We start from the raw sequence: 13,450 nt of genomic DNA on the forward strand, positions 1-13,450 counted from the left end.
ACTCCTACTGATGACAAAGTCAAAGGTCTCGCTGGATATCTGCTTCAGGAAGAACTTCAGGGCCCTCCAAAATCTCTTGTACTGTTTCTGCTTTCCCAGCTAACCCTGTGGTCCTCCTCCCCATTGGTGGAAACTCACCCCCTCCCTCCATGGCAGGCATCACCATGTGGGCTAGGCTAGCACCAAGGGCAGTCGGCTTCTCCACAGCTCTCCAAGTCCCAGGCATAGGTGCTGTGCTGGCCTGCATTTCTGCTTGGTGCTGATCCTCGAGCCTGGGGGTTAGTGGAGGCTGAGCGACTGGTAGAGGTGGAAGTGCACAGATCCCAGCAGGTTGTATAGCACTCCACGAAGTGGCCATTACCGGGTGGTAACAACCACGCATTGCGGGTTTTGGGAGAAGGCGCAGGGTGTGATCCGCATGACCCGCTGCTGCAGCACCTCTCGGCCTGGTAGAAAATGCCTTGGACGGACAGTAAGAGTTTGCAGGGCCCAAACTCCACGGAGAAGCTGCCACATGGTAATAGTCTCCATGCGATACTTGTCCCTGAGAAGGCAGAACAGAGGAAGCGCAAGGACCAGGAGGCGGCCAGGTCCTTGCCTGAGTGAACACGAAGCGCCCTCTGGGGATGCGGCCAAGCTTTGCAGAAGAGAATCTTGCACTTTAGAGGCAGCGAGACGTTCTTTCCCGTAGGTTTTCCGGAGCTTCCGGACACGCCCTTTGTACCCCGGAGCTCCTGGTGGAGTGGTTCACGAGGAGAAGCTTGGTACCCTCAGTGAAGGCAGTATGGGCCACAGTAACCTACTTAGGACTGGGCTCAGGGGGATAAAGGCGCTACAGGTTGCACAGCCGCCTAGTCAGCCGCCTCCTCAGCTGTAGCTTCTTCTGGCTTTGTTTCCAGTGCTGTGGGTGATGGCAGAGCTTTGCCTGTTCTCCAGGCTTCCGCGGGTTCTTCGTTGAGGAGCGTCCGAGCACCGGGTGGGCCGTGCTACCCCTCTCTTCCCCAGTGGACAGGGATCTATAGTAGTGCAAGGGTTTTGGTTTTGTTTTTCAGGTAAGTGTCCTGAAGCAGTGTAAACTTGGAAGGAAGGAGTTTTATTTGACAGAGTTAGTGAGAGAGACAGAAAGGTCTTCCTGCCATTGGTTCACCCTCCAAATGGCCGCTACGGCGATCCGAAGCCAGGAGCCAGGTGCTTCCTCCTGGTCTCCCATGGGGTGCAGGGCCCAAGCACTTGGGCCATCCTCCACTGCACTCCCGGGCCGCAGCAGAGAGCTGGCCTGGAAGAGGAGCAGCCGGGACAGAATCCGGCGCCCGTATGGGATGCCGGCGCGGCAGGCGGAGGATTAGCCAAGTGAGCCATGGTGCCGCCCCAGGAAGGATATTTTCTTTAACTCATTGCCTTTTACTCCTGTGTTTTACAGAAAAGTGTAGGCTTGTGTTAAGACCCGTTCTTCGTTCCCAATTTGCTCTCCTGTCTTGGTCCCTCAGTCCCTTGTCAAATACTCCCCTTTGTTTTCGTCCTCACCTCTCCCTGGGGACACCTCCTCTCTCCATGTGACAGAGGCTCCCAAGGGAGTGCCAGCCCCAGCATCTTTCATGCCCCCATCAGCTCTCGGTGGCAGACTTGAGCTGGTAAGGACAGGAGTCTTCTGGCCTAGAGAGAGGTTGGAAGGGGATTCTGTGTTCCTGAGTAGGGGTTAAGTTCCTGGGTTCCTTGACTTTGCTTCAGGCTCTTTGCCAACAATGGCTGAGGCTGCTTTATTCCTGAGTTTGTGTAAGCCCAAATACACTTCCCCTATTGTAGCTTTCTTCCAAAAAGCAATCCATTTTTAAAATAAAGAATCTAGTCTTTTCCTAATAATATGACTCCAATACTAAGCCCTAGAAAATAGTAGTGTGTGCTATTATCATTGTGCTAAGGCAGCAAGCCCCTGGAAGGCCGAGGTGATGTATTATTTATGTAGGTATTTAATAATGTTGGATTAGGTTAGAAACAAAACCAATGTTGTAAGTCGGACTGACTGGCAGGAGAATGCAATTTTCCCCTGATAGTAAGAGATAAATTTCACTTCATCTTATCCACAAAATATTAACTTCATGTAACACATACAATGTATTTCCCAAGACAGACACCTGGAGCTAAGGCTCTGACTTCTTGTCGAATCTAATTTGTCATCATGTCCAGTTAATCCTAACTCACAGCTATCTCTTGACTTCTTTGCTTTCTTGTTTTCGTTTCTTCTTTTTTTTTCCTCCCAAACTCTTTCTTGCCCTGTAGGGCCTGGAGGAGAAATTCTAATCTTTGTGGCATTGCATATGAGGCACTTTATTACCTGCCCCTTGTCTGCTTTGTGGTCTCAATTGTAGCCACTTTTCATTTGTGTTCATGAAATGCAGCATTCAGGTTTTTACCTTTCTGGATCCTTCAGGAAGCACAAATGACCAGTGGTCTCAGGTGCTGCCCTTCTGGGTCCTCTCTGGTCTTCACAAAGACATTGTGATTTCTAGTTTTTTCTGTCCAGGTTTGAGCTTCTCTCAACCTGAGTCTGAGTGTGACAGATTCTAAAGCAGGCCTATTTTACTGAAATGCAGGATTCCTTTAACATGTGCCTTTGGCTGAAGGATTCCCCTGGATTATTCCTAGCTAAGATTTTCTTAGAAGAGTGCCGTATCTGAGATTCTTGCTATATAATACTCCTCCATTTCCTTTCTCTCTCACAAGGGTCAGACTTGCATTATGATTTGAAGGCTTCTGCTATCTTCTCTGGCTCTTTCTCTTTATTCTTCACAAGCATTTTCCCCCATAAAATCTCATGTCCATTTCATCTTTTACATTTCTTGGAAAACCCAAACTAGTACAAGAGGTTGTAGAAATGATTTGAAGAGGTAAGTGATGAGACTGAGCTTGGAAACTGACTCAGTTATGACTTACAAGCAGAGGAGGTCATCTTGCATGCTATAAATGGATAGTCTCTGGCACTAGATGGCAGCCTATTTGCTAAAGATTTCACCAGTGATAATCCTGGAAGGGAAAACATCCCAGTGGAGAGGAACATCATTGCAGATGCAGTGGATTAGGCATTTGAAAGATACTGGGACCTGGTACCGCAAGGGCAGCAGTGTCAGCTGGTTACTGTTAAATTTTTATTGCTGCTTTGCAGAGGGATGATGAGAAATTGAGGCCCATTAACAAGCAATTAAAGCTAAGTGTAGAAGCCTAAGGGCTTCTCTTGTAGCTTACAATGAGGCCCTTATCTTCTGCAGTGGAAGTACAGAGACAACTGAGCACTGGATTGAGTCACAGAAATCCAAAGATTTAAGTAATCAGCCAGACACATATGTTATGGTAAGGTCTGAACCTTGACTGAGAAAACTAGAATCCTGAAAAAAGGACAAAGATAAAAGACCTACAGAAGGTAATTTACCCACAATCAATAGATGACCCTTAAGGAGGTGCCCCCTGGTTGCTAGGCTAATAATATTGTATCCCAACATAACCTGACTAGATCCATGCCAGATTGAAAAGAGAAGCAAGAAATTATGAACCCAAGGAGCTCTGAAACTGGATTGTATTTTCAGGCAGAAACCAGGCCAAGCAACTGTGGTGTTGGATTTTGAAGGTACATGATCAAGGAGATCGGAGCATAAAGGAAGAATTTAAGGCTACTCTCTTAGAAATGGGATTTGACGTTGACTTGGATGTGAGATCTTGAGAAGCTGTTTTCTGGGATAGCTTGTAGAAGTCCAGGGAGAGCAATGGTCATGGATAAAAAAGTAGAAATGCCCAAATTGCACTGTCAGATGATAGAGGAAAGAGTAAAGAGACTGGAGACCTGTTGCGGGTGGATATGTTAAGTGAGGCTACAAGCCAACCAGAAGATTATGTTCCATGAGGCAGCCCAGCAGATATGCTACACACCAAGACCATCAGAAATGAATTGGTGAAAGGGACACTAGCATCATTTGAAGTTTAGCAGTGTTTCTGCAGACTAAGGCTGACAGTAGATGGGTGGTCACAGAACTGGGCTTCTTTGTATTCTTGGAAATACCCATGGAGTTAAGCCCACTTCTACTGTCTCTCTCCTCCTCCAATAGCTTTTATTTCACAGTGATAGATATTTATTCGTTGTGTAGATTTGTCTTTCTCCTCTACAGATCTTTGTCAATACCACTATTTAAGTGCTTGTATGGAAACTCACACTGTGTATCATCTGCTCAGGAGTCTATTTAACAGTGAACAAATAGGAACATGACCATGGAATCCACTGGTCGTAGGATATACCCATGCTGTTTAGAAGCAACCAGTCTCATAGAGTGCTGGCATGCCCTTCAAAGGCACAGATGAATTTACAGCTCAGAGAAAATACTCTGAAAGGCTGTGTTACCATATTTGGTTTGAATTAAACCAGAGATCTCTTTACTGTGCTTTGTTCCCGGTAGGAAGAACAAGTCTCCAGAAGTGAAGGGGGCATAAAGGAGATTCTGAACTTCTATCCCATAACCAGATTCTGTAGGGTTGGAGGTCCTGGTATCCAGAAAGGACACATTCTTCCCAAGTGACATATCAAGGGTCTTGATAAACTGTAATACATGGATACCACCAGAGCACTTTAGACTGTTGTGTTGCAAGACCAGCAGGCAAGAAGAGGAGTCACTATCACTATGGGGGTAGTTGATCCTGGCCAGTAGGAGGTAAGATAAATTTCTCCCTGCCACCATTTATATTGTGGAGTCAGAAATAGAAAGGAAGTCAAAAATGATCTGCCTGGGTGACTTCAGATAGTGCACTACTCCATTCGCACTCTGAGTGGACAGTGCAATAACCCCAGTTTGAATAGAATATGATTGCTAATGGCTTGAGCCCCTCAGGAGTGAGAGTTTGTGGAAGTCACCATGACCTGTCCAGCTGGGAATTAAGGGTGAGGGAAACTTACAATGGATAGTGGAGGTGGGAGAGGATAGGTAGTTTTTGTGGCCGTAACTGCGATGACAGTTCTTTCCACTGACCTCTCTTTTTGAAGCTCCCCCGTCCCCCTGCTTAGGAAGAGAACTTCCTTGAACCTGAATATAGAAGTAGACCTGTATATTGCAAGATATGGACTGTGGTGGCTATAAAAATGCACCAGTCAAATCACCTACTTCAGGAAGCATAGTTGAGTAATGACTCTAGTTACTGCCCTTCTGCATCTGTGCCTGTGTTCACACCAGTTCCATGGGCTATTCCAGTAACTGAGCATAGTGGGGTGGTAACACAGGCTTATTCTTAGGAGACAAAGGACTCCTTTAACAAGCAGGTTGGTCTTGTGTGCTCCTAGTTGGTGTGGCGGAGTCTTAGAGTTGCCATCTGAGATTCCACTTAACACAAACCTCCTTCCTTCCCTCTGTCCTTCATGGGTGTCAGATCTGCTTCTCAGTTTTAAGCCTCTTCTCTGCTTCTCTGACTCTTTCTCCTTTTTTTTTTTTCCAATTTTTTAAAGATTTATTTTATTTATTTGAAAAAACAGAGTTACAGAGAGAGGGAGAAACTCAGAGAAAGAGAGGTCTTCCTGTTGCTGTGGATTCGTTCTGAGAGGAGGAGCACGGTGGGGGCAAGAGGTGCGGAGTCACCACGCAGACATTGGGAGTCGGGTGAAAGCGAGCTAGAGGCAAGCAGCCCGCAGACTCGTTTATTTAAGTTGGTACAGCAGCTTATATAGCTGAGGCAGCCAATCCAGTCAAGGGGTGGTTTATGCCCTAACCAATCACACTGCCTGTTGCCAGGTAGGCTCTGTTGATATGTGGTTTCTGAAGCCATTCCTGAGTAACTGATGCTCACTTGCCAGTGGCCATCTTGGCATGGCCTTCTTATTCCACCACAGTCTTCCAACTGCTGGTTCACTCCCCAGATGGCCACAATGACTGGGGCTGGGCCAATCTGAAACCCGAAGCCAGGAGCCAGGAGTGTCTTCCAGGTCTCCCACGTGGGTGCAGAGGCTCAATAGCTTGGGCCATCTTCCACTGCTTTCCCAGGCCATAGCAGAGAGCTGGATCAAAAGTGGAACAGCTGGGACTCGAACCTACTTGACACTTATTCTTCCTGAGTATTTTACCTATGTGTGTTTTCTGTTGATTCTGTAGACTTTCCCTTTTTGATGTTTATCCACCCCATACCCTCAATTACAGTCTTTTTGCTAAATCTGTTGCTTGGCTCAATGTATTTCTGCTAATCATATCAAGCTATGGATAATGAATTATTTTGGCTCTTTAGTTGCAAGCAACAGAAACTAAATATGATTAGCTTAATTAAGGGGGCATTTATTGGCAGAATATTAGGATTCACAGAATTTGGAACAAGGAAAGAACTAAGAGGAGACTGTAGCAATTATCTTGATGGAGAAGCATGGCCTTAGTGGGAAAAACTAGGATATTACAAAGAAGAGAAAATTGATAACCCACATCAAAGACATATTAGAGGCAGTGTTGTGGTCCATGGGTTAAGTTGGGACACCCACATCCCTCATTGGAGTACCTGGTTCAAGTCCTAGCTCCTCTGCTTCTGATCCATCTTCCTGCTTATGCACCTTGGAAGGCAGTGGATGATGGCCCAAGTACTTGGATTCCTGGCACTCAGTGTAGGAGATGCAGATGGAGTTCCAGCCTGTTTGCTTTGGCCTGGTGGTCACAAATTATTCAGTTCCCAGCCCTTGTCATGGGTTGGAGCTCAGAAAAATCAGAGGGTAGCTCTGGGCTTTTAGCCTTAGCTCCCTGCCCACTCCTCATAGGGGTTGCCAGGATCTTTGAGTGCAGAAAATAGACCCTTGTTTGCTCTTCACATTCTGATGAACAAACGCTAATTCTTAAGCCTGTGACTAGAATGTTTGTTCAAACAGAAAAAAACCGCTTACTCATGAATTTCAGAAAATGGCCTTGACAAAACCAGCTAAGTTATAAAGTAATCTGGCCCTACCTGGTCAGTATGACCAGAGGTTTGAATTTATTGTGATGATATTGTGATGGAATGTAAAGGGGTGCAAATAACTAAGGACACAAGAGTGAACTCTAGCCTGGCTGGGCTTCATCCTGAATAACCAAACACTGGAATCTATTGACATAATACTTTCCTCTTTCAGATCTCAGTCATATAATTTTTTTAAAGATTTTATTTATTTATTTGAGAGGTAGAGTTACAGACAGTGAAAGAGAGAGAGAGAGATCAGAAAAAGTTCTTCCATCCACTTGTTTCACTCCCCAAATGGCTGCAATGGCTGGAGCTGGGCCATTCCAAAGCCAGGAGCCAGGAGCTTCATCTGGGTCTCACACATGGGTGCAGGGGCCCAAGCTCTTGGACCATCTTCTTCTGCTTTCCCAGGCCATAGCAGAGAGCTGGAAGAGGGTCAGCCAGGCCTAGAACCAGTGCTCACCTGGGATTCTGGTGCCACAGGCAGAGGATTAACTTAATGCACTGCAGTGCTGGCCCCAACCACATAATGTTTTGTAGATACTTAGTTGTGCAGAACATCTTTCTATCTTTTCCTTGTGATAAAGTGAAGCCATTAAGCAAGTTTGCCAAGGAACTGCATTAATAACCAAGATTCCCTGTTATCAGAGCTGCAATTGGCTTTGACCTGTCTATTCCTGACTTATTATTAGTCAGGGCCTCAGCAGCCCAGCCTCTCTTTTGCACTCCTTAAAAACCTCAGACCATCCTCACTGAGGTCCTCAATGTCATCCTTATCTACTGGTAGATTAAATTTTATTTCCTTTATCCTCAAACCTTGTCTTTCTTATTCTGATTTGGCACCATTGACAAGGACTGGGGTTTTGGTTAACAACGTGCAGTTCCCATTTTTTTTTTTTTTTTTTTTTTTTTGGCCTATGGTGTGTCTCTTCCCCTGGAATGTAAGCTCCATGAGGGCATTGCTCTACCATGTCTGAAACTTAGTAGGTACTCAAATATTTGTTAAAGTGATGATGAATGAAATGATTTTTGACTCTGGATCAAAGTACAGAACCTAAGGTACAGTCTTTGTGCAATTTTAGGCCTAGAGATCAAGTCATTTTAGATACTTTGCTTAAATCCTGTGCATTTGATCATTTCCTATTGCCAGAGAGATTCTTGTTAAGATGTAAGGACTGTAAATAGCCTGGGAAGGTGTGATTATGATGGTTCCTCTCTTTAGCTTAAGGAACTTCAGGATCCTGCTATTGTGACTTGCTAAGAAATCACATGACACATGTTAAAAAATGCAGAAAGATAATTGTTATTTGATCCCATCACCAAAGAAATGAGATTGTGCTAGTTACTATTTTCTCTCCCAAGTTAAGGTCATTAGCATTGAAGTTATTTTTATACATATACGTGTTAATGTTATCATTTTTCATCAATGATGAAATTTTGGTTTTGGAATTCAACTCAGCAAAAAGAAATCTGCATACTGAAGAATCTCCATAGTAGTTATTTTCTTCACAAGGGCAGGATTACTGTTAGCAATGAAGTTATGTTTATACACCGCATGTCGTTTTGACCATTTAAAAATATAGCCATAAAATTTTGGTTTTGAAATTTATCATAGCTGAATGAAAGAAATTCATACAATATAGTATTTCCATTTTAATCATCTGAGCACTGATATAAACCATGGCTTCCAAATGTTGGGAACAGATGCTGTGTGCTAATTTTTATTCCTTTTCTCTCCCGCGGAGAAGATTAGGTTGTTACACAGAATATGCAGGTCTTCCTTGTGGGCATGGAATAAAATGAATTGCTTTATCATGAACGTGATAAACAGTTAGTTATCCATGGTGTGGCAGGCATAATTTGATGCTGTACCTATAAACTTTTCTTTTAGGAAACATTAAAATTTCATGATTCCTGTCAAGCAGTGTTTTAAATATAATTATGTAAGATATGTGGCTAATATTTTGTACATTTATTTACTCGCATCCTAGCTGGTCTATCCAATTAGTTAGAAATTTTAAATATGTATTTTAGAAACAGTATCTAATTGTCATAATTTCTGTTGTGTTCATTGGCTTCCTAATGCCTTTGTTTAGTAAGCTGTGAGTTCCTAAAATTTTCTAAGTGAATACTATTAATCCAAGTCTTTGAATTCTCTGGCCACTGATTATTAATATTAATCTATCATTTTGATGTTCTCTCTTTTATTATACATCAATGCTATGATAACTGTCCTCCCTATATTGTTTTTATTAAAATGGTTATCTCTTTTAACCAGTTTATTTGGCTATATGCTTGTTTGCAGTTTTTAGTACTATTCTATCTGGGTAGGCCAATTTAAAAAGATAAATTTACATTCTACCTGTATTATTAGTCAATTTTTCTTACTGTAGTTAAAACAACCAATAGGAGCCAACTTATAAAGGAAGGTGTTTCAGCTTGTGACTTTAGAGGTTTACAGCTCAAGATCAGGTGGTAACATTGGTCTGACATCTGATGAGAGTGGAGGTTGGCAGTGGCAAAGCCTTGCAGAAGATGATGACACAGCCAGCCAGAAAACAGAGAAAGCAAGAAGCATGCTCACCTTCTACCCGCCGTATGCTCCCTCCTTAGAAAGCCACCATGATTGAATCATGGGAACTCTACCACAGAAACTTCATAGAATCTAGTCATGTTCAAGGCCCCACTTCCAGACATCATAATTAGGTTTAGTTCTATCCTTAATCTGTTAACATAAGACTATGAATATATCAAGTCCTTAACTCATGGGACTTTGGGGGACACTCAAACAATTATATAAACCATAACATCAGCCATTAGAATGAATATGTCTGGGCATAATAGCAGAGAAGAAAGGGATCAACTCTAAGTTCTATTGAGATGAGACATTATTTTATTTATTTTTATTTGAATGATTAATTACATTTATTTTGAAAGGCAGAAAGATAGAGAAATCTACCTTTACCTCAAGGCCTGCAAATTATCCTATACATTGAATATCCTAATAAATAATGTCTCATCTTGAGATATGGTTTTGTCATAGTGGTTAAATCACCATTGGAAGCACCCATGTCCTGTGTCAAAACACCTGCATGTGAATCCAGGCTCTGGTCCCAATTCCAGCTTCCTGCTAATGTTGACTCCCAGGAGGCAGTACTTAAAGCCCTGCTACCTGCATTAAAGAGCTGGACTGAGTTCCTGGCTCCTGGCTTCAGCCTAGCCTAGTCCTGGCTGTTGTCATTTAGGGAGTGAATCAGTGGATGGGTGATCTCTATCTCTCTCATACGCTGCTTTTCAAATAAATAAATCAATTTTAAAATAAAAAAAATTTCCCTTGGGCTTCAGTGGGGGGACAAATAGTGAGGGATAGTATAGATATCTCATAAACTAATTTTTCTGTATCACCAATGGAAAACAGGCAGAAGCAGGGACAAGAATGAAGGTCAACATACCTCCTTAGGTACTTGAAAATTAAAGTGATTCAGCTGACTTGCTGCAACCGTGGAGCATACTAGGGTTACGCTAAATATACACACACACATACACACACGCACATGCTCATAATCGTATTTGTGTATATATATACATATATATATATAGTGGTTTTATATATATAGTCATTTTTAAAAAATTATTTATATGAAAGGCAGTAAGACAGAAACAAAAACAGAGAGTGAGAGAGAGCAAGAGGGAGAGGGCGTATCCATTTGCTTGTTCACTTCCCAAATGCTTCTCAATAGCTGAGGTTGTGCCAGGTTAAAACCAGGAGCCTGGAACTGCTCCAAGGCTTCCACATGGGTGGCAGGGGCCCAAGTACTTGAGCCATCATCTGCTGTCTCCATGAATTGACATTAGCAGGAAGCTAGAATCAGAAGCAGAGCCAGGACTCAAACCCAGGTACTCTGATGAAGGATGCAGGCATCCCACATACCACCTTAAGCACTGTGCCAAATGCCTGCCAACATATATTTGATGAGTGTCTGGAACACTTATTAATGTGGCTCAGTTTGATGCCTTCTCTCATTTTTCTTGTCTGCCTTATCCTTCTGGAGGTTTCTTATCTTCCAGTATTCATCTACATCAGGAAACAGTTACCTTTTTAAGAATTTCTCTGTAAGTCATTAGTCAAAGGTCTGATGTACAGATTAAATCCTGTAAATAGGAATAGGTGAGAGCTTGTTTGGAGGTTCTAGCAGGGGAGCGCAGCTACTCGTATACCCTTGACCGAAGACCGGTCCTCCTCTAGCGGGGATGGTCGTCCTCTTCGACCGAGCGCGCAGCTTCGGGAGGGACGCACATGGAGCGGTGAGGGAGGAAGGGGACACCCGCCTAGCCAGCCAGATCAGCCGAATCAACCCTGGCGATCAATGGGGTGACAGATGTCGCAGCCAGATCGCCCTCAGGAGTGTCAATTGGTAAAGTCAACAACAGGAGTCACTGTGCACTTACTCCTCATGTAGGATCTCTGTCCTTAATGTGCTGTGCATTGAGATTTAATGCTATAACGAGTACTCAAATAATATATTTCACTTTGTGTTTCTATGGGGGTGCAAACTGTTGAAATCTTTACTTAATGCATACTAAACTGATCCTCTGTAAAAAAAAAAAAAAAAAAAAAAAAAAAGAAATTATCAATTCCCAACTTGACTCTCACTGGGATTAAACATGACAATAGGTCTGCTCTGATTTCATCATCATTTAAAAAAAATCATCTATTATTTTTCACTTTATGTTTCTGTGTGGGAGCAAACTGTTGAAATCCATACTTGATGTATACTAAGCTGATCTTCTGTATATTAAGATAATCGAAAATGAATCTTGATGTGAATGGAAGGGGAGAGGGAGTGGGAAAGGGGAGGGTTGTGGGTGGGAAGGACGGTATGGGGGGGAAGCCATTGTAATCCATAAGTCGTACTTTGGAAATTTATATTCATTAAATAAAAGTTTAAAAAAAAATAGGAATAGGTGAAGATTAAGATGAGGAATAAAATGTAGCACATATAGTTAGATAGTAACATACAGTGTTATAGAAGACCCAGAGCTTGGCTGTGAAATGATAAAATTTGATTTTATTCTGGAGTTGTTACAGTAGGAGAAAAGAAACCTAAGTGTATTATCTGGTTCCATTCTGAATACAACAAGGACAAATGGGGATTTATAGTCAAGGAGCAGAGTGGGGTGAGTAGGTGGAAAACTACTAAGAGGAAACATGGAGTAAGGGAGGGTCTGGCAAACTGAATTGACAGGAGTTTTACTGAGGGCAGGCAGGGGATCAGATATCACCTGTGATATGGTGGGGGATGAATTTGTTTATTTCAAGGGGCTCAGAAATGGAGAGTGGAGGATTCTTTCTGAACTGACTTAACAGGATTCTTGTTGAAACTGGATGAACCAGACACATAAAAGACGAACAGTGAAACCCAAGGTCAAAGCCTTAGTTGAGAAGTAAGTAGATGACCCTGACTAATGTTTAGTCAAGGAGGTAGTCTTTTTTGTTATTTCCCTTGTTATTTATTATGATTTTTTTAACATTTTTTATTTAGTAAATATAAATTTCCAAAGTACAGTTTACGGATTACAATGCCCCACCCCCAAATTTCCCTCCCACTTGCCCCCCCCCCATCTCCCGCTTCCTCTCCCATTCCATTCACATCAAGATTCATTTTCAATTATCTTTATATACAGAAGATTGATTTAGTATATATTAAGTACAGATTTCATCAGTTTGCACCCACACAGAAACACAAAGTGTAAAATACTGTTTCAGTACTAGTTATAGCATTACTTCACATTGGACAACACATTAAGGACAGATCCCACATGAGAAGTAAGTACACAGTGACTCCTGTTGTTGACTTAAAATTTGACACTCTTGTTTATGGCGTCAGTAATCATCCTAGGCTCTAGTCATGAGTTGCCAAGGCTATGGAAGCCCCCTGAGTTCACTGACTCTGATCATATTTAGACAAGGCCATGGTCAAAGTGGAAGTTCTCTCCTCCCTTCAGAGAAAGGTACCTCCTTCTTTGATGGCCCGTTTTTTCCACTGGGATGTCACTCACAGAGATCTTTCATTTAGGTCTTCTTTTTTTTTTTTTCCCAGAGTGTCTTGGCTTTCCATGCCTGAAATACTCTCATGGGCTCTTCAGCCATATCCGAATGCCTTAAGGACTGATTCTGAGGCCAGAGTGCTATTTAGGACATCTGCCATTCTATGAGTCTGCTGTGTATCCCGCTTCCCATGATGGATCATACCCTCCTTTTTGATTCTATCAGTTAGTATTAGCAGACACTAGTCTTGTTTGTGTGATCCCTTTGACTCTTAGATCTATCAGTGTGATCAATTGTGAACAGAAACTGATCACTGGGACTAGTGAGATGGCATTGGTACATGCCACCTTGATGGGATTGTATTGGAATCCCCTGGCATGATTCTAACTCCACCATTTGGAGCAAGTCCGATTGAGCATGTACCAAATTGTACATCTCAAGGAGGTAGTCTTTGTCAGTCAAGAA

Source organism: Oryctolagus cuniculus, chromosome 8 (genome assembly GCF_964237555.1).
Source record: "Oryctolagus cuniculus chromosome 8, mOryCun1.1, whole genome shotgun sequence".
Taxonomy (NCBI): Eukaryota; Metazoa; Chordata; class Mammalia; order Lagomorpha; family Leporidae; genus Oryctolagus; species Oryctolagus cuniculus.